The 27,386-nt window shown below is 39.7% G+C and overlaps 1 long non-coding RNA gene across 3 annotated transcripts in view; it reads left to right on the forward strand.

Moving 5' to 3' along the window:
- The window catches only part of LOC140609171 (uncharacterized), a 219,864-nt gene that overhangs the window by 173,972 nt on the left and 18,506 nt on the right, over positions 1–27,386 (forward strand). The window lies entirely within an intron of this gene.

Consider the following 27,386-nt stretch of genomic DNA (forward strand, 5'->3'; position numbering starts at 1 on the left):
ATCTTTTGTCTTAGCAGATTTCGTAAGCAAGCAAATCCAAAAGCCTTAGGCAGATTAGCTTCAAGGTTGCTCCAGGTAGCACAAGCTGTGGCTGGGACTGTCCAAACTCAGAGATATTTCTTGGAGAGATGCTGCCAGAGTTTTTGGCTGAGCCTCTGTTTTAGAATCCTATGGCAGGGATCCCCAGGTGGCTCAGCGGTTTGGTGCCTGCCTTTGGCCCAGGGCATGATCCTGGAGTCCCGGGATCGAGTCCCGTGTTGGGCTCCCTTCATGGAGCCCATTTCTCCCTCTGCCTGTGTCTCTGCCTCTCTCTCTCTCTCTCTCTCTCTCTCTGTCTATCATGAATAAATAAATAAAATCTTAAAAAAAAAAAAGAATCCTATAGTAGCTATCTCTGGGACAGAGCAGATTTTTCATGTTGAGAGACAAATGATGAAAGAGAAAGAGAAAAAAGGTTTTCTGATCTTACTCATTTCCCTTTGGATCTTGGATTTTGTTGCCTCCCTCAAATGAGAGAACAGATTGCTTCTTCCTGTACCATCAGAAAGAAGATGTAGAAAGTTTGGCTTTTAGAATTTAATGCTATCAAATATTCTGATTTTTAAAGGGAAGCTGGAATTTTGGATTTTTATGTGAAAATAAAATGATTAAATGTTAGCTCCTTTCCCCTCCCTCCTTCATTCCTGCCCTCTCTACCTACTTTCCAAAACTGTACAAGCCAAACCAGAATTAAAACAGAACAAAACAAAGTAAGTCTGTGGGTTGCTTTAACACTTGAGTAACCAGTTTGTGACTCTGACCTCTACAGTTAAGCAGGAACATTTATAGAACAGTATAGATAGAAAATGAGAACTGACTTTTGTAATGAAGGGATGAGCTCTATTCATTCACAGATATTTGCTCCATGTTTGGAGCTCACTAGGGCAGGCCCTGGGATCCAGAAAGGAATGAGAAACAGTCCTTGCCTTCAGAGGCCCCTCATCTAGTGGAAAGCAAATCTCAGTCTAGGTACATGTGGTTAAAGTGACAGTAGTCTATTTTAATTTTGTTAAAGCATAAAGGCGAATTTATTGGAAGGAAACCATGCACCTGTGGCTCTCATAGAACCCATGGGCTGCTGGGCCTCATGAGAACCTGGAGTTAGCTCTGGAAAATCAGGACACTCTCTCTCTTGAACTCTCTAGGAACATAGTTTCTTAGTTTCTCTCTCTCTTTCCTGGACAGACTGGCTTTTTCTCTTAGGCAGGCACATGGACAAACACGGTCTCTCGTAACTCCCGATATACTCTTTTTCAGTGCAAGCCACAGGTCAGGTTGACTGGAGCTCAGCCTGCTCTAAATTCCCAAGAGAGAGCATTGGGTGGTGCTGCCTCTTGGTCCAGCACATTCACTCACACATGGCTTTTAGGGACCCATCCTGAGGGTGGATGGGGGAAGCTGTGTTCTGAAAGAGGCCTCCTATGGGAGAAAGGATACTTCGTTCACTCACCAGCTGACATCCATCTAGCCCTTGCTGAGAGAGCAGTCAATAACACAAACACATCCTTACCCCCTCGGGGAGCTTACATTCTCTGGAGACTAGAGAGACAAAGAAAAGAGACAATAAAGCAATTTGACAAACTGTTTAGAGGGACATTGAAAAGGGGCTCTGGAGCCCAGATCTGCAGCTGCCAAGGGAGACAGGGCAAGACAGGGCTCTCTGAGAAGCTGACATTTAATCTGAGATCTGACAGTTAAGTAAAAGCTGAAGTAACATGGTCAGATTTATGTTTTAGACAGATGACTCTGGCAGAAGGAAAAAAAAGGATCTCTCTCTCCATGGTCTCAGGAAACAAAGCTCATTAAATCAACTTGCTGACAAGGAAAGGAATTATACAGGTTGCATACCAAGGTGACCCTGTCATCTTCAATCAGCCTTGACTTATTTGCATCTTAGAGCAATAAAAATCAGCCTTTACCTATATAGCATTTTAGAGTTTATAAGGCATTCTCAACTACAGTAACATATTTACCCTCTAAGCACTACTTTGAGAGGGTCAAAGCAGGAACTCTGTCACCATTTCACAAGATACTGGGACTTACAGAGACTGTGTCATTTACCCCAATACGTAGATGTAAGACTTTCTCCCCACTAGGCAACTCTATTATCAAGTGCATATTACTAAGTAGGAAACTGCCACATTTGTCCAAAATCATGGTTTTCCCCTGTGACTCTTGTTCCATGGAATCAGTAGGAATGTGAAGCGGGCTACTTTTCTTTCAGTATGTCTCAGCTTAGCAATGGGACTCCAAAACCTTAATAATCTCTTCCCCCGAAAACCCATATGTTTGTCCAAATATTTTTTTGAATCTGTTAAGAAAAAAAAAAAAAAAAAGACTTTTTTCTCCAGGGCAACAGATTCTGGAAGCTCATTCTATTTCAGGCATGTGTCTGAATGCATAAGAATGGCCTCCACACCCTCTCATTTCCTGCACATCTTTGATTTGTGTACCAAATGTTACCTCAGAATCATTCAGGGAGTTTCTTGAAATTTCAGCTCCCTGGACCTCTCCCCAGACCCAGGATTTGTGGATTTGTGGTCTTTTGTGGGAAGATTGATATATTTATTTGAGCAATTCTCCACTAGATGACAGTAAAGTTCCATTTAACTTCTGAAAGGAGCCTCGTTCTTTTTTTTTTTTTTTTTTTTTTAGGAGCCTCGTTCTTATAAAACCTGCATTATTACCAAAGTTTTACAACAGGTAAAGGCAAAATGTGTCTGAGGAAGTGGCAACTTTTTTTTTCTAATTTGCACTGTTATCTTATGGGCCAGTGGTTACCTCAGGCTTATGTCTTAAGACAAAGTGTTGGTGAAAAACTCCCACGCCTACATTTCTAAGAATATGTTTGTTTTGAAGAACACAAGTTCCATAGGATGCTAATACATTTATGAACAAAGTTTGTATCATCAAATGTATTAACTCTGAAGAGTCTTGAAGCAAATATGACAAATTGTGAAACTCAATTTGGCCAACGTGCTTCGTGCAGCAATCAGCATTTCCAGCTACCAGACTGCTGCCCAGAATTCTCTTTGGGAAGCACTGTAAGAGTGTGATTCTATTGAACTGCTGGGAGGAAGTCGCTGTGGAACTATGTTGACTGCAGGGGGACTAATTTAAGACAGTGTCCTTTGCACTTCAAATCTCTTTAGTTCCCAAGTTCCAAGAGTGAGAATTTGGATAGCAAGTTCAGGTAGGAAAGCCTAGCACCTGACTGATCTGAGTCTGTTTGGTTCCTGAGTTTTCAGAGAGTGAGCTCATCTAGGGAGGAATATACCTGGTATGTTTGGCTCCTGAGTTATGATGGTCAGAGGTGGCAGAGTGAGGGGAACCTGCATTCTGAAGGGAAAGGGAGCTGTGCTCCTCTAAGAACCTCATTTTGTGGATGTTCAAAACAGTCTGGGAAGATGGAGAAAGCTGCTAATAAGAGGGCTTCCTTCCATCCTTCCCAAGGTCACCAAGCTTCCTTAGAAACAGAGGGGAAGGAGAATGAACTATGTAGAAAGAATGAACTATGTAGAAAGCCCTGAGAGGAATGACCTAACATATTAGCAACCACCTTGCAGATGCCTCATCTGGGAAGAGGTCTGAGACACACAGGAGAGAGAGGCAGAGAGGGAGAGGGGAAGAAGGACGGAAGAAGAGGGAGGGACAGAGAAGGGGAGAGAGAGAGACTTCACAGCCAGAAGTATAAGCAGAAACAAAGCAGCAAGGGCTGAGGTCTTTAGTTCAGGCTTGGAAGACAAGGTGCTAGAGGAGAGTCATGATAAACAAGTTGGCCCCACGAAGGGGAGATCAGAGGCTCTGGTCTAAAGACAGCATCTAACAAGGAGGCCTGTGAGCACCCCTGCCCCATCTGTCTGTCTGGGCGGAGGGGTATTACCCCACAAGGAGCATCCATTAGTAAGCCCTCTTCCTTCTGAAGCTGACTATGAGTAGCTTGTCTGGCTCTCACTCTGATTTCTTATGAATGACAAGCATACACAACATATTCGAACACATAACAGTGCAATTTTATTCACAGGACTGAATATAGAGGGTCCCGAGCCTACCACGCGTGTTGCAAATGACCGCTTGTCATTTGTGAGGTGATTTTTAGGACAGGCAATTGTACAAAATTTAATAGTTGCAATATATTTTAATGTGAATTAAAAAGATCTGAGAACTTTGACTTTTTCCTTTTTCTTTTTTATCATAAAGCCTATCACTTTTTGAATTGAGTCAAATATTGAAGAAGTGGTTTGATTTAAAGTTAGTTAAAAAATTTTTTCTAGGTAAGTGAGAGTAGAGAATATACATAGACATGGACAAAATTGTGAAGGTGGTTTGCAAGTGGATGTAGTTTGGGAAAAACCAGAGTGGGGGAAAAGTCCTGGTCTCTGAAGCCTGACGAGTCTGACTTGCGTTACTTGTCAGCTATGTGACCTTGCGCAAATTATTTAACTTCTCTGTCTCTGTTGCCATGTCTGGAAACACTAAAGGCTATTTGGTATTGACTTCCTGCCAAGTAACAGGCCCTGTTATGTTTGGGGGTCCCCAGGCAATGCTTCAGATGTGCTTACAACTTGTCCTGTCTGGGGATTGCCCTTTAGGTTTTGATGGGGGAACAGGAGCAGAAGGCAGTGACCTGGCCATGCCCTTGGCTACAGAGCTGCACTGCTGTTGTGCCATGCAGATCCCAGCCCCTTCAGACACAGCTTCTGAGGCACAGGTAGGAGTTAGCTCTATGGCTGCTACACATCCAGGTTCTACCTCTTGGAGGCTATCCCAGGGATGTGACTTCCCTACCTGGTGGTCTACCTTGGTGCATGACTGTGCTTGCTGTTCTTGTCTGTGAGAATGACTCATGTCACCTCCATGAAGAACATGGTTATATTGAGTGAGGCAGATTAGACTGGCATTAGGAGATATTGGTTTTATCATGTTTTAGTGTAGTTTTGGGTATGAAATATAGCCAGTTAGTCAACAGCACTTAGTAGCTATATCACTTGAATAAAAGACCTACTTAAGGTTCTTCTTATATATATATATATATATATATATATATATATATATATATATATATATATTGTATTGGTGTTCAATTTGCCAACATATAGAATAACACCCAGTGCTCATCCCATCAAGTGCCCCCCTCAGTGCCCATCACCCAGTCACCCCACCCCCCACCCACCTCCCTTTCTACCACCCCTAGTTCGTTTCCCAGAGTTAGGAGTCTCTCATGTTCTGTCTCCCTTTCTGATATTTCCCACTTATTTTTCCTTCTTTCCCCTTTATTCCCGTCCACTATTTTTTATATTCCCCAAATGGATGAGACCATATAATGTTTGTCCTTCTCTGATTGACTTATTTCACTCAGCATAATACCCTCCAGTTCCATCCACGTCGAAGCAAATGGTGGGTATTTGTCATTTCTAATGGCAGAATTAATATTGTGAAAATGTCAATGTTACCCAGGGCAATTTACACGTTTAATGCAATCCTTATAAAATACCATGGACTTTCTTCAGAGAGTTGGAACAAATTATTTTAAGATTTGTGTGGAATCAGAAAAGACCCCGAATAGCCAGGGGAATATTAAAAAAGAAAACCATATCTGGGGGCATCACAATGCCAGATTTCAGGTTGGACTACAAAGCTGTGGTCATCAAGACAGTGTGGTACTGGCACAAAAACAGACAAATCAGATCAATGGAACAGAATAGAGAATCCAGAAGTGGACCCTCAACTTTATGGTCAACTAATATTCGACAAAGAAGGAAAGACTATCCACTGGAAAAAAAGACAGTGTAAGGTTCTTCTTAATGCCCATCACCCACTTACCTTATCCCCCACCCACTGCCCCTCCAGCAACCCTCAATTTGTTCCCTGTAGTTAAGAGTGTCTTAGCAGAGCCCCTCTCTCTGTTTTTATCTTACTTTATTTTTCCTTCCTTTTCCCCATGTTCATCTGTTTAGTTTCTTAAATTCCACATATGAGTGAAATCATATGGTATTTGTCTTTCTCTGACTGACTTATATCACTTAGCTCTAGTTCCATCCACGTCATTGCAAATGGCAAAATTTCATTCTTTTTTTTTAAAAAAAAAAGATTGTATATGTTTATTTGTAAAAGACAAAGGGGCGCAGACATAGGCAGAGGGTGAAGCAGACTCCCCATGGGGAGCCTGATGTGGGACTCGATCCCAGGAGCCCAGGATCATGCCCTGAGCCAAAGGCAGACACTCAGTCACTGAGCTACCCAGGTATGTGCAAGATTTAATTCTTTTTGGTGGCTAAGTAGTATTTTACTATCTATCTATATCTAGATCTAGATCTAGATCTATATACCTCTATATATATCACAATATCACATCATATATATTTATATATATAAATATATATCACATCTCCTTTAGCCATCTATCCATTGATGGACATCTCAGCTCTTTCCATAGTTGGCTATTGTGGACACTGCTGTTATCAACATTAGGGTGCATTGTGCCCCCTTTGAATCACTGTTTGTAGGCTTTGGATAAAGACATAGTAGTGCAATTTCTGGGTTGTAGGGTAGCTCTATATTTAACTTTTTGAGGAAACTCCATCCTGTTTTCCAGAGTAGTCTACCAGCTTGCATTCTCTTCAACAGTGTAAGAGGATTCCCCTTTTTCCTCATCTTCACCAACATCTGTAGTTCCTGACTTGTTCATTTTAGCCATTTTGATAAGTGTGGGGTAGTATCTCATTGTGGTTTTAATTTGTATTTCTCTGATGCCACGTGATGTGGAGCGTTTTTTTCATGTGCCTGTTAGCCATTTGCATGTCTTCTTTGGAGAAATATCTCTTCATGTTTCCTGCCCATTTCTTGACTACATTTTTTTTTGTTTTTTTGGGTGTTGAATTTGATAAGTTCTTTATAGATTTTGATACTAACCCTTTATCTGATATGTCATTTGCAAATATCTTCTACCATTTTGTAGGTTGTCTTTTGGTTTTGTTGATTCTTTTTGCTGTGAAAAAGCTTTTTATCTTTAGCTAAAGTCCCAATAGTTCATTTTCGGCTTTGCTTCCTTTGCCTTTGGAGACACATCTTGCAAAATATTGTTGCAACTGGGGTCAAAGAGGTTGCTACCTGTGTTCTCCTCTAGGATCTTGATGGATTCCTGTCTCACATTTAGGTCTTTCATCCATTTTGAGTTTATTTTTGTGTATGGTTTAATAAAGTGGTCCAGTTTCATTCTTCTGCATGTGGCTGCCCTGTTTTCCCATCACCATTTGTTGAAGAGACTGTCCTTCTTCCATTGGATATCCTTTCCTGTTTAGTCGAAGATTAGTTGATCATAGAGTTGAGGGTTCATTTGGGGTTCTTTATTCTGTTCCATTGATCTATGAATCTGTTTTTGAGCTAGTACCATGCTGTCTTGATGATTACAACTTTGAAATATAGCTTTAAATCCAGCTTTATGATGCCTCCAGTTTTGGTTTTCTTTTTCAATATTACTTTGGTTATTTGGGGTCTTTGTGGTTCCACACAAATCTTAGGATTATTTGTTCCAGCTCTGTGAAAAATGCTAGTGTTATTTTGGTAGGGATGCATTGAATGTGTAGATTGCTTGGGTAGTATAGACATCTTAACAAGGTTTGTTCTTCCAGTCCATGAGCATGAAATGTTTTTTGAATTCTTTGCATCATCTTCAATTTCTTTCATAAGTGTTCTATAGCTTCAGAGTACAGATCTTTTACCTCTTTAGTTAGGTTTATTCCTAGGTATCTTATGGTTTTTGGTACAGTTGTAAATGGGGAAATCGATTCCTTAATGTTTCTGTCTGCTGCTTCATTACTAGCACTATAGAAATGAAACAGACTTCTCTGTGTTGAGTTTATATCCTACGGCTTAGCTGAATTTATGTATCAGTTCTAGCAATTTATGGCAGATTTTGGGTTTTCTATGTAGGCATCATGTCTGGGAAAAGTGAAAATTTGACTTTTTCTTTGCTGATTTGGATGCCTTTTATTTCTCTTCATTGTCTGCTGAGGCTAAGACTTCCAGTACTATGTTGTACAAGAGTGGTGAGGGTGGACAATCCTGATCTTAGGGGAAAACTGCCAGTTTTTCCCCATTGATGATGATATTAGGTGTTCTGAGTTTTGTTTGGTTGTTTGTTTTGGTTTGGTGTTGTTGTTGTTGTTGTTTTGTATATGACCTTTATGATGTTGAGGTATGTTCCCTCTTTCCGTACACTGCAGAGTTTTTATCAAGAAAGGATGCTGCATTTTGTCAAATTCTTTTTCTGTATCTATTGAGAGGATCATATGGTTCTTATTCTTTCTTTTATTCATGTGATGTATGACACTGATTTGCAGATGTTGAACCAACCTTGCAGCCCAGGAATAAATCTCACTTGGTTGTGTGGAATGATCTTTTTGAAATGCTAATGGATCCAATAGCAAGTATGTTGGTGAGAATTTTTGCATCCATGTTCATTAGGGTTAACTGGTATGTTATTGTCCTTTCGAGTGGGGTATTTGGTTTTGCGATCAAGGTAATACTGGCCTTATAGAATGAATCTGGAAGTTTTCCTTCCATTTCTATTTTTTTGGAACAGTTTCGGAAGAATAGATATGACTTCTTAATTTTATTTTCTATTTTTTAAAAGATTTTATTTATTCATGAGAGACATACAGAGAGAAGCAGAGACATAGGCAGAGGGAAAGGCAGGCTCCTCGGAGGAAGCTTGATGCAGGACTTGTTCCCTGGAACCGGGATCATGCCCTGAGCTAAATGCAGATACTCAACCAATGAGCCACCCAGATGTCCCTGAATTCTTCTTTAAATGTTTGGTAGAATTCCTCTGGGAAGCCATCTGGCCCAGAACTTTTGTTTGTTAGGAGATTTTTGATTACTGATTCTATTTCTTTGCTGCTTATGAGTCTATACAGGTTTTATATTTCTTCCCACTTCAGTTTTGATAGTTTTTATGTTTCTAGGAATGTATCTATTTCTTCTAGATTGTCTAATATGTTGGCATGTAATTGCTCATAATATTCTCTTATAATTATTTGTATTTCTTGGGTATTAGTTGTGATCTCTCCTCCTCCATTCACAGTTATTTATTTGGGTCCCTTTTCTTTTCTTTTTGATAAGTCTTTCTAGGGGTTTGTCAATCTTGTTAATTCTTTCAAAGAACCAGCTCTTAGTTTTGTTGATCTGTTCTTTTTTTTAAATTTCTGTATTATTTATTTCTGCTCTAATATTTATCATTTCTCTTCTTCTGCTGTAGTTTTATTTGCTGTTCTTTTTCCAGCTCCTTTAGGTGTAAGATTAGGTTGTGTATTTGAGACTTCTCGTGGAAGGCCTGTATTGCTATGTACTTCCCTCTTAGGACTGCCTTTGCTGCATCCCAAAGGTTTTGATTTTTTTTTTCACTTTCATTTGCTTCCATGTATTTTTAAAATTCTTTAATTTCCTGGTTGACCATTGATTCTTCAGTAGGATGTTCCTTAACCTCTACGTAATTGTGGTTCTTCCAAATTTTTTATTCTGATTGTCTTGAAGGTTCATATCATTGTGATCTGAAAATATACATGGTATGATCACAATCTTTTTGTACTGATTGAGTTCTGGAGAATGTTCCATGTACACTCGAGAAGAATGTGTATTCTGTTGCTTTAGGATGAGATGCTCTGAATATATCCGTGAAGTCCGTCTGGTCCAGTGTGTCATTCAAAGCCTTTGTTTCCTTGTTGATCTTTTGCTAACATGATCTGTACATTGCTGTAAGTGGTGTGTTAGAGTACCCTGCTATTATTTTATTATTGTCAATGAGTTTCTTTAAGTTTGCTAAAAATTGATTTATATATTTGGCTGCTCCCACATTAGGGGCATAAATATTTACAATTGTTAGATCTTCTTGTTGGATGGACAACAAGTCGATTATGATATAGTGTCCTTCTTTATCTCTTATTACAGTCTTTAGCTCAAAATCTAGCTTATCTGATATAGGGATGGCTACTTCACCTTTCTTTTTTTTTTTTTTTTTTCACCTTTCTTTTGATGTCCATCAGCATGATAAATTGTTCTCCACCCCCTCGCTTTCAATCTGGACATTTCTTTGCATCTGAAGTGAGTCTCTTATAAGAAGCATATTGATGGGTTTTGTTTTTTATTTTTAATCCATTTTGGTACCCTTATGTCTTTAGATTGGAGCATGTATTCGATTTACATTCAGAGCAATTATTGAACAATATGAGTTTAGTGGCATTGTAACACATTGTAAAGTTACTGTTCCTATATGGTGTCTTTGTTCCTTTCTAGTCATTGTTACATTTGGTCTCCCTTTCCACTCAAAAGGTCCCTTTAATATATATATTGCAGGGCTGATTTAGTGTTCATGAATGCTTTTAGTTTAGTTTAGTTTTGTTTTTTTTGTCTTGGAGACTCTTTATCTCCTATTCTGAATGACAGCCTTGTTGAGTAAATTATTCTTGGCTGCGTATTATTCCCATTTAGTACATTCATATTGTACAATATTCATATATTATTCCAGCCTTTTCTGGCCCCCTGGTCTCTTTGGATAAGTCTGCTGCCAGCCTTATGTGTCTACTCTTATAGATTAAGGACCTACAAGGACCTTTCAGAATTTTCTCTTTATCTTTGTATTTTGTAAGTTTCATTATAATATGTCATGGTGCTGACCTGTTTTTGTTGATTTTGAGAGTTCTCTGTGCCTCTTGGACTTGGATGCCTGTTTCCTTCCCCAGATTAGAGAAGTTCTCAGCTATAATTTGTTCAAATAAATCTTCTTCCCCCTTTCCCCACTTTTCTTCTTCTGGGACTCCTATGATACAGATATTAGTTTGCTTTGTGGAATTGCTGAGTTCCCTAAATATGCCTTCATGATATAATAGTTTTCTTTCTCTCTTCTTTTCAGCTTCATTATTTTCCATAATTTTGTTTTATGTCACCTGTCCTGTCCTCTTCCCTTTCAGCCCTCATAGTGAATATATCCAGTCTGTTTTGCATCTCAGTTATAGCATTTTTTATTTCAGCCTGACTAGTTTGTAGGTATTTTATCTCTGTAGCAGGATTTCTCTGGTATCTTCTATACTTCTTTCAAGTCTAGCTAGTATTCTTATAACTGTTGTTATAAATTCTTGTTCAGAAATATTGCTTATATCTGTTTTGAGCAAGTACCTGTGATATCTTCCTGACCTTTCTTTTGGGGAGAATTTCTCTATCTTGTCATTTTTGCTAAGTTTTTATCTTTTGTCTATTATAAAAGCTTATTATGTTTCCTGCACCTCATAATAATGCTATATTAAACAGAGGTCATATACTGTCCAGGGCCTGGCACTTCAGGAAGTGTTTTTGGTATATGCTGTGTACTGTTCTACTGTGTTTTGGCTGCTCTTTCCCACAGGTCAGTCTTCTGCAGAGTTCCTCCTCACTTGCAGTGGGAAATGTTTGGTCCTTTCAATAGGTATGCTTTGATTCTTTGTTGGAAAAAAAAGCCAGTAGAAATAAAGAAAGAAAGAAAAGAGAGAGAAAAAGAAAAGGAAAACCCCCCACATCTGATCCAAAAATAAGGGAAGAGGGAAAAGAATTTTTAAAAACCCAGACAATTGAAAAAAAAAAAACTATAAGCTAGATTCCAAAGAAAAAGTGAAGAAAATAATAAAGGAAGAGAAAAAGGAAAAGAAGACTGGGGTGCCTGGATGTCTCACTTGGTTAAGTGTCAAACTCTTGGTTTTGGCTGAGGTCATGAGCTCATTCTTTGTGGGATTGAGCCCTGCATAGGGTTCTGTGCTCAGTGGGGAGTCTGCTTGAAGATTCTCTCCCTCTACATACCACCCCACTCAAAATAAATAAATAAATCTTTATTACAAAAAGAAGTCTGATCCAAAAAGAGAGAGTGAGAGACAGATAAAAGAAGTGAAAAAGAAAACCCCTAACAAACAACTATAATTCTGATCCTAAAGAAAAAGAAAAAAAAAAAGAGAAAAAATACAGTCTGGTCCTATTTCCACCAGAATTGAAGGGGCCATGGAACACTGTATGATCAGTTGACTCGGTGCATGAGGTGTGCTGCTGGTGTTGCTCTTCTAGGAAATAAGCCTGCTGCACTGGCTCAGAGTCAGTCCTGCTCCAGTAGAAAAAGCATTTGCTAAGCAGAGGAGGATGTGATTTGAACTAAGCGGATTCCACCTCCGCTGGAGACCACTGTGTTGCTCTATGATGTCGACAACTGTATTGGTAGTGAGGGTAAAATGGTGACAGCTCACTCTCTCATCCCTAGGCAGGGGATCTCATGCCCACGCTGTTCAGGAAGCCCTCACAGATAGCGAGAGTCATCATTATTTCTGTTCCCACAACTCTCCTGCATTTATCTCTGGCATGGCTGGGATTCAAAACTCCAAATCTTAACGTAGCTAGCACCACTCAGATCCACTCCTTCCTTGGGTTAGAGGCCCCCTGAAATCTGACTAGTTCTCTTTCTCCCAGAAAAAAACAGTTCTCTGCTTGCATAATTCACAGATTCTACGCTTTGGTAACACGAAAAGCAGTGATCAGATTATCCAGCCTGTGCACACAACTTTGTTCACTGCTAATGAAAGGCTGTTTGCTGGTGCCTGCAGGATCTTTTGTCCTTGAAAAGGATATTTACCCTCTTCCAAATGTACTCAGAGGAGGAGAATTATTTCTCCCTGTGCAACCCCTGAGATCCCTATACCACTTGTGTGTACTCCTTGGCCAGAGCTGCCTTTCTTTCCAGGAGTACATGGTATAGCAACTCTCCTGGGAAAGTCACACACTTCCAAAAGCTGAGTTTGAAGGACACCTGGGTGTCTTGGGGGTTGAAGATCTGCCTTTGGTTCAGGTTGTGATCCCTGGGTCAGGAGAACAAGTCCCACATTGGGCTCTCTGCAGAGAACCTGCTTCTCCCTCTGCCTGTGTCTCTGACTCTTAGTGTCTCTCATGAATAAACAAAATCATTTTTAAAAAGCTCAGAGCTTGAACCACTCTTACTATTTGCAGAAATCCTGCTCCACTCAATTGCGCAGCTCCCCAGTCTATGGTCCAAGAGGTTTCTTCTTGTGTGAACTGGATTTTTATTGGAGTTCGATTTGCCAACATATAGTATAACACCGAGTGCTCATCCCATCAAGGGCCCTCCTCAGTGCCCGTCACCCAGTCACCCCAACCCTTTGCTCAACTCCCCTTCCACTACCCCTTTTTCATTTCCCAGTGTTAGGAGTCTCTTATGTTTTGTCACTCTCTCTAATTTGTTTTTAAGTTTGATTTGCAAACATATAGTATAACACCTAGTGCTCATCCCATTAGGTGCCCTCCTCAGTGCCTGTCACCAGTTATCACAAACCCCTGACCAACTCCCCTTCGGCAATATTTTGTTTGTTTCCCAGAGTTAGGATTCCCCCTAATTTTTCCCACTCAGTTCCTGTTCTTTTCCTTATAATCCCTCTCACTATGTCTTATATTCCCCATATGAGTGAAACCATATAATGATTGTCCTTCTCAGATTGACTTACTTCACTCAGCATAATACCCTCCTGTTCCATTCATGTCAAAGCAAATGTGGGTATTCATCTTTTCTAATGGCTGAGTAATATTCCATTGTATATATAGACCACATCTTCTTTACCCATTCATCTTTCAAAGGATACCGAGGCTCCCTCCACAGTTTGGCTATTGTGGACATTGCTGATGTGAACATTGAGGGGCAGGTGTACTGGTGTTTCACTACATCTGCATCTTTAGGGTAAATACCCAGTAGTGCAATTGCTGGGTTGTAGCGTAGCTCTATTTTTAACTCTTTGAGGAACCTCCACACTATTTTCCAGAATGGTTGTACCAGTCTGCATTCCCACCAACAGTGCAAGAGTGTTCTCTTTTCTCCACAACATCTTCAGCATTTGTTGTTTCCGGTCTTGTAAATTTTCATCATTCTCACTGGTGTGAGGTGGTATCTCATTGTGGTCTTGATTTGTATTCCCCTGATGGCAAGTGATGCGGAGCATTTTCTCACGTGCTTGTTAGCCATATGTATGTCTTCTTTGGTGAAGTTATTGTTCATGTCTTCTGCCCATTTCATGATTGAATTTTTTGTTTCTTGGGTGTTGAGTTTAATAAGTTCTTTATAGATCTTGGATACTAGCCCTTTATCTGATAGGTCATTTGCAAATATTTTCTCCCATTCTATAGGTTGTCTTTTAGTTTTGTTGACTGTTTCTTTTGTTGTACAGAAGCTTTTTATCTTGATTAAGTCCCAATAATTCATTTTTGCTTTTGTTTCCCTTGCCTTCATAGATGTATCTTGCAAGAAGTTGCTGTGGCCATGTTCAAAAAGGGTGTTGCCTGTGCTCTTCTCTAGGATTTTGATGGAATCTTGTCTCACATTTAGATCTTTCATCCATTTTGAGTTTATCTTTGTGTATGGTATAAGAGAATGATCTAGTTTCATTCTTCTGCACATGGCTGTCCAATTTTCCCAGCACAATTTTTTGAAGACACTGTCCTTTTACCAGTGGATAATCTTTCCTGCTTTGTTGAATATTAGTTGACCATAAAGTTGAGGGTCCATTTCTGTGTTCTCTATCCTGTTCCACTGATCTGTGTGTCTGTTTTTGTGCCAGTATCATACTGTCTTGATGATCACAGTTTTGTAATACAGCTTGAAATCCAGCATTGTGATGCCACCGGCATTGGTTTTCTTTTTCTATATTGCCTTGGCTATTCAGGGTCTTTTCTGATTCCATACAAATCTTAAGATTATTTATTCCAACTCTGTGAAGAAAGTCCATGGTATTTTATAGGGATTGCGTTGAATGTGTAAATTGCCCTGGGTAGCATAGACATTTTCAAATATTTACTTTTCCAATCCATGAGCATGGCCATCCATGAGATACTTTTCCATCTCTTTGTGTCTTTCTCAATTTCTTTCAGAAGTGTTCTGTAATTTTTAGGGTATAGATCTTTGACCTCTTTCATTAGGTTTATTCCTAAGTATCTTAGTCTTTTGGGTGCAGCTGTAAATGAAATTGATTCCTTAATTTCTCTTTCTTCTGTCTCATTGTTAGTGTATAGAAATGCCACTCAATTCTGTGCATTGATTTTGTATCCTGCCACATGGCTGAATTGCTGTGTGAGTTCTAGCAATCTTGGGGTGGAGTCTTTTGGGTTTTCTATGTACAGTATCATGTCAACTGCGAAGAGGGAGAGTTTGACTTCTTCTTTCCAAATTCAACTGCCATTTATTTCTTTATGTTGTCTGATTGCTGGGGCTAGGACTAAGAGTGGAGTGAGTGAACATCCTTATTGTGTTCCTGATCTTAGGGGAAAGGGTCTCAGTGTTTCCCAATTGAGAATGATATTCGCTGTGGGCTTTTCATAAACGGCTTTTAAGATATTGAGAAATGTTCTCTCTATCCCTACACTTTGGATCAGGAATAGATGCTGTATTTTGTCAAATACTTTCACTGTATTTATTGACAGGGTCATATTGTCATTTTTTCTCTTATTGGTGTGACCTATCATGTTGATTGTTTTACAAATGTTGAACCACCCTTGCATCCTGGGGATAAATCCCACTTGGTCGTGGTGAATAATCCTCCTAATGTACTGTTGGATCCTATTGGCTAGGATCTTGTTGAGAATTTTTGCATCATCTTCATCAAGGATATTGGTCTATAATTCTCCATTTTGGTGGGATCTTTGCCTGGTTTTGGAATCAAGTTAATTCTGGCCTCATAAAAAAAAGAGTGTGGATGTATTCCCTCCCTTTATATCCTTTGGAACAGCTTTAGTAGAATAGGTATTATTTCTTCTTTAAACGTTCAATAGAATTCCCCCTGGGAAGCCACCTGGCCCTGGACTTTTGTGTCTTGGGAAGTTTTTGATGACTGCTTCAATTTCTTTACTAGTTATTGGCCTGTTCAGGTTTTCTATTTCTTCCTGTTCCAGTTTTGGTAATTTGTGGGTTTCCAGAAATGCATCCATTTCTTCTAGATTGCCTACTTTGTTGGCATATAGCTGCTCATTATATGTTTTTAAAATCGTTTGTATTTCCTTCGTATTGGTTATGATCTCTCCTCTTTCATTCATTAATTTATTAATTTGAGTCTTTTCTCTTTTCTTTTTAATGAGGTTGGCTAGGGAGTTATTAATTATTAATTATTTCAAAGAACCAGTTCCTGGTTTTGCTGATCTTTTCTACAGTTCTTCTGGTCTCTATTTCATTGAGTTCTGCTCTAATCTTTATTGTCTCTCTTCTTCCATTTGGTGTAGGCTTTATTTGCTGTTCTTTCTCCATTTCCTTTAGGTGCAAGGTTAGCTTGTATATTTGAGTTTTTTTCCAATTTTTTGAGGGATGCTTGTATTGCGATGTATTTCCCTCTTAGGACTGCTTTTGCTGTATCCCAAAGATTTTGAATGGTTGTATCTTCATTTTCATTAGTTTCCATGAATCTTTTTAATTCTTTTCTGATTTCCTGGTTCATCTTTTAGTAGGATGCTCTTTAATCTTTATGTGTTTGAGTTTCTTTCAAATTTCATCTTGTGATTGAATTCTAGTTTCAAAACACTGCCTGAAAATATACAGAGGATAATCTCAATCTTTTCGTATCGATTGAGACCTGATTTGTGAGCCAATATATGGTCTTTTCTGGAGAAAATCTCATGTGCACTTGAGAAGAATGTGTATTCAGTTGCATTACCCCTTCATTTTCAGTCTGGAGGTGTCCTTAGGTCTAAAATTAGTCTCTTGTAGACAGCAAATATATGGGTCTTACTGTTTTATCCAGTCTGAAACCCTGCATCTTTTGATGGGATCATTTAGCCCATTCACGTTCAGAGTAACTATTGAAAGATATGAATGTAGTATCATCATATTATTCAGTTCCTATTTTTGTGAATTGTTTCCTTGGGCCTCCTCTTTCTTTTACAGGGTCCCCCTTAATATTTCTTGCAGAGCTGGTTTGGTGGTCACATATTCTTTCAGTTTCTGCCTATCTTGGAAGCTCTTTATCTCTCCTTCTATTCTGAATGACAGCTTTGCTGGAAAAAGTATTCTTGACTGCATGTTCTTCTCATTTAGGACCCTGAATATATCCTGCCATCCCTTTCTGGCCTGCCAGGTCTGTGGAGAGGTCTGCTGTTAACCTGATATTTCTCCCCATGTAAGTTAGGGATCTCTTGTCTCACACTGCTTTTAAATTTTTTTCTTTATCTTTGAAATTTGCAAGTTTCACTATTGAATGACAAGTTGTTGAACCTTTTTTTATTGATTTTTTGGTGTGTGGGGGTCCTTTCTATCTCTTGAGTCTGAATGCCTATTTCCTTCTGCAGATTTTGGAAGTTCTCAGCTATGATTTGTTCAAATATACTTTGTGGTCCTCTCTCTCAGCCTCTTCTGGAATCCCAATTAGATGTATATTCTTCCTTCTCAAGCTATCATCTATTTCCCTAAGCCTTTCCTCATGGGCTCATAATTGTTTTTATCTTGTTTTGTGCCATCCACTTGTCTTCTATGTCACTCACTCTTTCTTCCACCTCATTAACCCTAGCAGTTAGAACATCCAGTTTGAATAGCATCTCATTTAATCTATTTTTAATTTCGGCCTGATTAGATCTCAATTATGGGTAACAAAATCTCTAGAGTCCTTTATACTTTTTTCCAGAGCCAACAGTAACTTTATAATTGTACTTCTGAATTGAACTTCTGACATTATATTTAAATCCATATTCTGTAACTCTGTGACAGAGAGTATTATTTCTGGTTCTTTCTTTTGTGGTGAATACTTCCTTCTAGTCATTTTTTCCAGTGCAGAGTGGTTTTATGGCAGGCTGAGTCAAAAATATTAACCACAACTTAAGTAAAATACAATGATTCTGAAGAGTTTGGAGACAGGAAAATAAAAGAAAAAGAAGAACAGAATGAAAGAAAACAAAAGGACCACTAAAGTGAAAAAAAATTTTTTAAACAAAGTAGTAAAGGAAAACGTCAAAAACCAAAAACAAAGAATAAAAAAATGAAAAAAAAAAGGTTAAAAAAGAGAGAGAGAGAGAAAACGGGTGGGGGGATGGTGGTGTTGAGGAAGTGGTAGTGGAGAGAGAATGTAGTATACATGAGGGGGCCTAGAGCATGATCCTCTGGGTTCTGAGTGTATTTTGTTCTGTATGTTAGAAGATGCTCAATCCCAAATTTATATAAACCAGCAATACTTATATAAAGCCCCAACATTGACCACAAAAAAACATAAACAAGATAAAAGAGAGAGGGGCAGAAAGGGAATGAAGAGAGAATATAATCTCACAGAATGTATCAACATGGTGTTCTACTTGGTTGTGGGTGTATTTTGTGTTTTAGAGGGTACTAACTTCCACCAATATAAAACAAAACAAGGCATAAAAAAAACAAACAAAAAATACCCATATCTAGTCTATCTATCAAAATTAAATTGAATATGTTGAAGGGAATCCGGAAGTGAAAAATATATCTAGGACATGCAATTGTCGAAATATGAAAGTCAAAAAGAAAAAAAAACTTATAAATGAAGAGTTGGTAAAATATTGTATTTAAGGTGAGAAAAGAGAAAAAATATTGGAAATTTTTAGTCTATTATAAAAATAAGTTGGAATGGAAAAAGAAAAAAAAAAGGAGGGCCCTCTAGTTCTATAGACTATTTTCCCTCAGTCCTAGAGCTTTCCAGTGCTGCTTCTTCAGTAAACTTGTTTTTCCCTTGTTCTTCTAGCAGTTCTTCTGTGGGGAGGGTCTGCTGTGGCGATTCTCAGGTGTCTGTACCTGGGCAGAGATGCCCCACCCCCTGCCAGGAGCTGGGCTTTGTTTGTTTATCCTGTGAGGCCTTTGTTCCCTAGAGGCCCTGCCCCTCCTGGGTACAAGGTGAAACAAAGAGGGAAAAAAATGGCAGTGGCCAGATTTCCAGCTCTGGAGTCGAGCTGCCTAAGAGTAACTAACCACAGTCTCCCGGTCTTCACTGGCCTAGATGCTCCTGGGGCCAGGCATGGGTGCACTGATCTGCACAGCTTGTGGGGCACCCAGCGGCAGGAGAGTTTTCGCTTTCATGTGCCCTCCCCACTTCCGCCTGTCCCAGGGGGAACAGAAGATTGCAGGCTTGGTCTATTTGGGCGCCCTGGGATCCGAGGCCCTGTGCTGCTTGACTGCTCCTGGGAACTGCCTCTTCCAAAGGGAACAGGGCACAGCCATCTCCATCTGTTGCCGGCCTTAGGGTAAAGGCAACTCCAGAGCCAGCCCGCCTAACCAACTAGCTTCTCCCAAATGCCCCAGAGGGCTGCGGTGCTCCAACCCTTTACCGATCAGCCTATGGTTTACAGTGAGCTTTCCTCCAGGCACCCTTCCTCCTTTAGTGACTCCGGGAATCTTGAGGCTTCACTGCCCCTCCTGCAGGTCTGCCCAATTTCCCTGCTAAGCACTTTCCTGTCAGGTAAAACTCAGGTTCAGATGTTTAAAGTTCTCGCTTCTCCAGGGCTGGGCTTTCCCGCCCCAGAGTCTTTCTGCTCCAGTTTAGCCCTGCTAGTCATGGTTCCCCTCCCCCATTTTATTCTTTTTTTTTTTTTCCCACCTTCCTACCTTGTTAGAAGCAAAAACTTTTCTCTCTGTAGCATTCCAGCTGCTCTCTCTTTAAATCTCAGGCCAAATTCATAGGTGTTCAGGATTTTTTGAAAGTTATCTAGGTAAGTTGGTGGGGCCAGATGAGGGGAGGACCCCTACTCTTCCACCTTCTTTTCCCTCCCTCTTGTTTATCTCTTCTTTCTTCTGAACTTCTTCCTTAGATGCCCATTCTTTGTTACTTTCTGGTTGTCTGTGATCAGTTCTCCCTTTATTTAGATCAGGGCTTGACAAACTTTTTCTGTAAATGGTGAGAGAGTACATAATTAGGGCTTTGTGGGCCATACAGTCTTTGTTGAAACTATTCAACTCTGACCTGTAGCACAAAAGCAGCCATAGTCAATACCTGAACGAATGAGTGTGGCTGTGTTCTAGCTAAATTCATTTGCAAAAACATGGTGATATTTGGCTTGTGGGCTGGTAGTTTGTCAACCCCCGATACAGATGTCAACTAGTAGAAGCTTAGTTGCTATTTTTTCAGGTTATCCTTTGTCTCCCTCTGAGGTATTGGATAGATGAAGACTTGATCCAACAAACAGAAACTTTTCTAATGCTTGTGTTATCATGAATCAATAATGTATCTATTAACTATAAATGTCTCATTTCTGTTATGGTGTTGCATTTTTTTTCTTTCTAAGCGGGAAAGTGCTTACCTTCTGGTTTACATGAAGATTGAGTCCTAGTGGATGTAAACCTTTAGAGACTTACAAAGTTTCATTTTCCTTTGTATCCCTGGATTTGCTGACTCTTTCAAGAGATTTTGCAGTGAGAATAAATCTCATTGTCAAATTGTGTAAACTTTATAATCAGGGGTGATTATCAAAATATTTAACAGTAACTTTGCATGGGTCTTGATCAACCAGAGTAGAGACTTCCACTTGTGGACCCTGGCCATATGGCTGGAGCAGGGACCTGAATGCTACCTGCTGTGGAAGACATTAATTCCTTAGTTAGGGAAGTGCAGGAGGCCACATGCTCCCAGAGGAAGAGGAACCAGGCCAACAATGGTACTGGCAGGCCTTAAGGTGACAAAGGGGAGTGGTAGGGAAGTATTTCAGTATTTTACAGCTAGTGTGACTCTACTGGTATGTACTAGAAGAATATTTCATTTGTTTATAATTTAACACAATTTTAGAACCCATATCAGCTCTGTGAAAGTCAAGTGTTTTGCAATTGTTATTCATTTATTTGACAAATATGCATTGATCACCTACTCTCCATAAGATGGTGTGCTAGGCACCATAGTGAATAAAGTTCTTTTTCTCATAAGGAGTTTGCAATTTAATGGGGGGGGGGTGATTACAATACATAAAATACTGAGGGTCTGTGCTACAGGAATTCAAAGCACAGTGAAATACTCCTATTGTGGGTGGAAAGAGAGACAGGATGGAAGATAATCCATTTACAATGGGTAAGCATACACAATGGCATAGCTGAAAAAGGCAAGGATCAAGATTCAAAGATTATCCACAAACCTGGCTTCCCTCTACCAAGGAAGCAGTGGAGATTGCTAAGGCTGGTTAGTAGGTGGCACCCAAAATGGAGAAGGTTTTGTCCTAGTAAGAAGTTTGGATCTAACGTAATGGGTAATGAGGAAATATTGAAGAGGTTCAAAAAGGAAAACATTTAGTGGTGTTCTGGTAAAATAAATCTGCTGGGGGCTGGTGACATGAATTAGAGACAGAGATGATAGTGTGAATGGAAAGGTGATAATAGTCACTAGAACTTTAGAGGAAAGATGGATGTGGACAGTGAGAGAAAAAGGGTTCCGGGGGGGTGGGGGGCGGACTCCAGTACCAACCAGGAATGTGAGGAGGGTAGATGTTACTATCCCTATTTTACAAAAGAAGGAACATTCAAATGTTTAATGACTTGCTCAAGACTTCATACTTGATAAAACTTCCAGAGTCAAAACTTCCAACATAAAATGTGGATAATTTATTTTTATTGGCAAAAAGTTAGCCATGCAATAATAAACTTTCACTGTAAGATGTTCAAGAATATAGAAATATGTAGAATCTCTTCCTTAGAGACAACCATTGTTAAACAGCTGTATAATTGGCTTCCTAGAACTACCATAACAAATTATGACAAAATGAGTGGCTTAAAACAATAGGATTTTTTTCTTTCACACAGTTCAGGAGGCCAGAAGTTCAAAGTGAGGTATTGGCAAAGTTGGTTCCTTGCAGTGCCTCTGAGGAAGAATCTGTTCCATGCTTCTCTCCTAGTTTCTGGTGGTTGCCAGCAGGCCTTGCCTTTCATTGACTGGAAGCTAATGTCACACTCTGTCTCCATATTCACATGGCCATTTCCCTGTATGTCTTCATATGACCTTTGTATACCAGGCATTGAATTGAGGGCCCACCCTAATTCACTGTGACCTCATTTTTACTTGTCTAACTATATCTGTGAAGACTATATTTCCATATAAGTTCACATTTTAGAGTTCTAAAAAGACATAATTTTTCTGGGAAACTATTCAATGCAGTACAAGATATGTATGTCACCAGGCTGTTTTCTATACATTAGCATACATATATCACTTATGATTTTTACATAATAAATTATTCACTAAACAGTGTCTTAGAAAATCCTCTTAGAAAATTTGTGTTTCATTCCATGGATAGATATATTTTTAGATTCCCATCCTTTGAGGAATGTTAAGGGCATTTCCATTTCTCCAGTATTTAAAATATTGCAGAGTGAATGACCACTTTTAGACATTAATTGTACATGTAAAAATATTTCTGTAGGTACCAAGAAGTGAAATTATTTAGGTCAGGGACATAAATATCTAAAAATAGTAGACACCTCCAAATTGACTGCAATTAACATCAATTATGTTTTTAGACTTCTTTTTTATAAAGTAGGCTCCAGCCCAGCAATGGAGCCCATTATGGGGTTTGAACTCATAACACTTAGATCAAGAGCTGGGCTTAGAAAAGAGTCAGATGCTTAACCAACTGAGCCAAGCAGACGATGGTGAACATCTTTTTTTCAAAGCTTTTATTTAAAATGCAGTTAACATGAGAAGCCCAATTGGTGAAAGAGGAGGGGGGGTCCTCATTTCACCTACTCCCCTTATTTTAGCTAGATAATTATCAAACCATCCTGAACACATATGAATTCAACCTGAGATGTAAGGAAAGAAAGGATGGAACTTTAAAAATAGAAAAGTGACCACTTTTTGCAATATAGGAGGGAAGAGTAGATAAATGGGAGATGTATCAGAAAACATATAGTAAGGGGAAAGAGCCTTTGTATGCTGGTTACAAATTGATATAGCCCTGGAAAAAAATGAGACCTGAAGATTCTGCTCCTGTAACAGATACCTAGAAAAATAAAGGAATTACTAGAATGCAGCTTTTCACTAGCATATACAATAAGGGGGCTATAGCCTATCTCAAAATGACACTTGAAGACACAAGGGAAATGACAGCTACTTCAATCTGAGAAACAAGTGCGGCAAGAATGCAGACTTCATATAGCAGCAAACATAAGGGAGTTAGACCCTTTCACAAAAGGTTGAGGGAGGGCACCAGGGCAATGAGGGCTACTAAAATCTGTGAAATAAGCATTGCTCGAATGTAGCTCTCAACTAGACTCTAACATAAGGAAGTTAGCACCTATCTCCAAAGTATGTGTCATGGCACAATTGTTCTCTCTGAACGTAACTCTTAGAAGCTAGCCTTACTAGAACAAAGCTTACAACTGGCATCTTCTTTGTGCAAGTTAGAAGCTATTTCAAATGTTATGTGTGAAAGCATGTGGCACATGCCATTTACTTAACTCTGAGCAAAGAGCATTTCTGGAATGCAGCATTCAAATAGCAGCTACAGTAAGGCAAGTATAACCCATCTCAAAAGTGTGTGTTAAGGCCAAATGGTAAGGCTAAATGGGTAACAATTAGAAACAAACATTCACTAGAATGCAGCTTACCCCCAGGATCTTCCTTGTTGATATTAAAACCTATTTGAAAAGTAGGCATGAGGGCATATGGCAAATGCCATTTACTTTCCTCTGAGAGACAGCATTGGTACACAAATGCAGCTTTCAAGTAGCATCTACTATTATATGGGTGTAACAACCTAGCTCCAAACTAGGTGTGAGGGACTAAGCCAAAGGAACTACACTTCACTCTGAAAAACAAGTATTAGGCAAAAGCAGCTCCCAGTTGACATCTTCTTTGGGGAAGTTAGATGCTATGACATGTGGATGCATGTGGACAGATGGCAAATGCCAACTACCCTGAAAAAAGCTTCAGTAGAATGTAGCATCTAGCAATTAGCATCTAGTAGTAGCGATTTATCGCTTCGCTCAACAGGATGTGTGGAGACACAAGGGCAATGAGGTAGACTTCACTCTGAGAAACACGCATTGGTCCAATGCAGCCTTCAAGTCGCAACCAACGTAAGGCAATTAGAACCTACCACGAAAGGTTGTGTGAAGGCATCAGGGAAATGAGGTGTACCTACCTGGGAGAAAACAAGAATGACTAGGATGCAGTTTGCAAATAGCATGTGCTCTAGGGAAGTTAGAAGTTTTCTCAAAATTATGTGTGAAGGCCCAATGGAAATGCTACTTAATTATCTCTGAGACACAAGCATTACTTGAATGCAGCTCTCAACTACTGTCTACTATAAGGAATAAGGAGCTTCATCAACAGTAGGTGTGCAAAAAAAAAAAGGCAAAAAAAAAAAACAGGTGTGCGGAACTAAACAAAATGACAACTACTTAATGCTGAGAATCAAGTGTTCCTCGGAGGCAGCTTTCAGCCTGCATCTACTCTAATGAAGTTACAGGCTGGACCAAGAGTACGTGTGACAGCATAAGGGAAATGCTACATACCTCACTCGGATTTACAAGTGTTCCAGGAATGTGGCCTACGACTAGCATGTTCATTGCAGAAGACAGACGCTATTACAAACGGATGTGTGAATGCATTTGGGAACTGTCATTTACTCTTCTCTGAGAAGACAGCATTTCTAGAATGCAGCTTTCTACTAGCATCTCCTATAAGGGAGCTCTAGCCTATCTCAGAAGGATGCATGAAGACACAAGAGAAACATGACAGGTACTTCACTCTGAGAAACAAGTGTGGTGAGATTGCAGACTTCATGTAGCAGCCAACAGAAGGGAGTCAAACCCCATCACACAAGGCTGTGGGAGGGCACCAGGGAAATGAGGGCTACTGAACTTTGCAGAACAAGCATTGCTCCAACGTAGCTTTCAGCTAGCATCTAACATAAGGAAGCTAGCACCTATCTCCAAAGTATGTGTGACGGCCCAGTGGCTCTCTCTGCACATAACTCTCAGAAGCTAGCCTTACTAGAACAAAGCTTACAACTGACATCTTCTTTGTGCAAGTTAGAAGCTATTTCAAATGTTATGTGTGAAAGCATGTGGCACATGCCATTTACTTAACTCTGAGCAAAGAGCATTTCTGGAATGCAGCTTTCAAATAGCACCTCCAGTAAGGCTTGTATAACCCATCTCTAAAGTACGTGTGAAGGCCCAATGGTAATGCTGTGCACTTCAATCTGAGAAACAAGCATCACTAGAAAGCAGCTTACAAAGCACACATTCTTTGAGGAAGTTAGAAGCTCTTTCAAGGGTATGTGTGAAGGCATATGGCAATGGAATGTCAGTGCTGATCTCTGAGTCAAAGAGTTACTCAAATGCAGCTTCCAACCATCATTTTATATAATGAGCTTATAAGCTCGACCAAGATGATGTGTGACAGCATAAGTAAAATGCTATATACTTAACTATGATTAACATGTGTTACAAGAATTTGGCTTACTAGTAGCATGTTTATTGGGGGAAGATAGAAGCTATTCTAAATGGATGTGTGAATGCTTTTGTGACATGTCATTTACTTAACTCTGAGAAGAAAGCATCACTATAACGTAGCTTTCCACTAGCATCTACTATACGGCAGTTGCAGCCTACCTCAAAAGTAGTGTGAAGCCACAAGGGAAATCACATGTACTTCACCCTGATAAACAAGTGTCACATGACTGCAGACTTCAAGTAGCATCAAACATAAGTGAGTTAGAACCCATCACAAAAGGTTGTGGGAAGACACCAGAAAATGAGGGATACTGAACTTTGCGAAACAAGCATTACCTGAACGTAGCTTTCAACTAGCATCTATCATAAGGAATTTAGCACCTATCTCAAAAGTATGTGTGAAGGCTAAAAGGTTCTGAATACACATAACTCTTAGAAACTAGCCTTACTGGAACACAGCTTACTACTAGCACTTTTTTTGTGCAACTTAGAAGCTATTTCAAATGTATGTGAAAGCACATGGTACATGCCATTTACTTAAGTCTGAGCAAAGAGCATTACCAGAATGCAGCTTTCAAACAGCATCTACAGTAAGGACATTATAACTGATCTCAAAAGTATATGTGAAGGCACAATGGTAATGCTGTACACTTCAATCTGAGAAACAAGCATTTCTAGAGAGCAGCTTACAAATCGCACGTTCTTTGCGGAAGTTAGAATGTATTTCAAGTGTATGTGTGAAAGCATATGGCAAAGGAATCCCATTACTTATCTCTGAGATAGAGTTTCTCAAATGTACCTTTCAACCAGCATCTGATAAAATGATGTTATAAGCCTGACCAAGAGTATGTGCGACAGCATAAGGGAAATGCTACATACTTAACTATGATTTACAAGTGTTAGAAGAATGTAAAAAAAAAAAAAACAAACAAAAGTCTTGAAGGAGGCAGTTAGCCTCGTAGATATTACAAGGAAGAGGATTTTAGGTGGACGCTGCACTAATATAGGAGCGTACCTGTGTTCAAACAACAAGAAAGAGGGTGCCGTGGGGTGAGCAAGGATTTTGAGATGTGGAAACCATTAGAGGGTTATGTCTTCAAAGATTCACTCTGGCTACAGTGGAGTGAATAGACTGATGGGAGGCAAGTCTGGAAGCAGGAAGACCACTTAGGAGGCTGGATTTTCAAAGGGGTAAAGTGGAGAGGAGTACCAGGGTCTCGTGTTGGGGCACTTCCTTGTTTACTTGAGAGAGGAAGAGTGGGCATGGAGACTAAGGATTTAGTGGCTAGAGGCAGGAAGAAAACAGAATGTCTCAGAAGCCACAGAAAGAACTAATGTAAAAGAATAGAGAGGAATCCAATGTATCAAATAAAATGAGGACTAGGAAGTGACCATCAGAATTAGCATAGGTTACGTCTTGTTGGTAACCCTGACAAGTGGTTTTGGTGGAAGTAGGAGGAGGCACAGTAGTGTAGGAGAGTGAGCTTAGGAGCGAATGGGGAGTGAGTGTTGGAGTTGGTGAGTTTGCTGCCAAATGCAGTGGGTCTTTGGTGGTGGGAGAAGTTACTGCCTGTTTACATGGCCATAGGAATCATCTGGAAAAGGAAAATCTGATTATGTAAAAGAAGGGAATTGGCAGAGCAATGCCTTTACAAAAATAGGCGAAGCCAGGATCCAATGTACTGTGGAAGGAAATGATTCGAGAGGCAGGACCATGGATAATTCCTCTGTATTAGCAGGTGGGAAGGCAGAATGTGTGGGTACATGTAGTGGTAAGAAGCTGGGGAAGTTGTCTTTTCAGTGCTCAGGGTCTCTCAGTGCAGTAGGAGCCATGACATCCACTCAGGGTAGAGGAGGAGTAAGGAGGTATAAACGTCATGGGAGTGTGGGAGAATGAGAATGAGGGAAATAG

This window comes from Canis lupus, chromosome 18 (genome assembly GCF_048164855.1).
Source record: "Canis lupus baileyi chromosome 18, mCanLup2.hap1, whole genome shotgun sequence".
Lineage (NCBI taxonomy): Eukaryota > Metazoa > Chordata > Mammalia > Carnivora > Canidae > Canis > Canis lupus.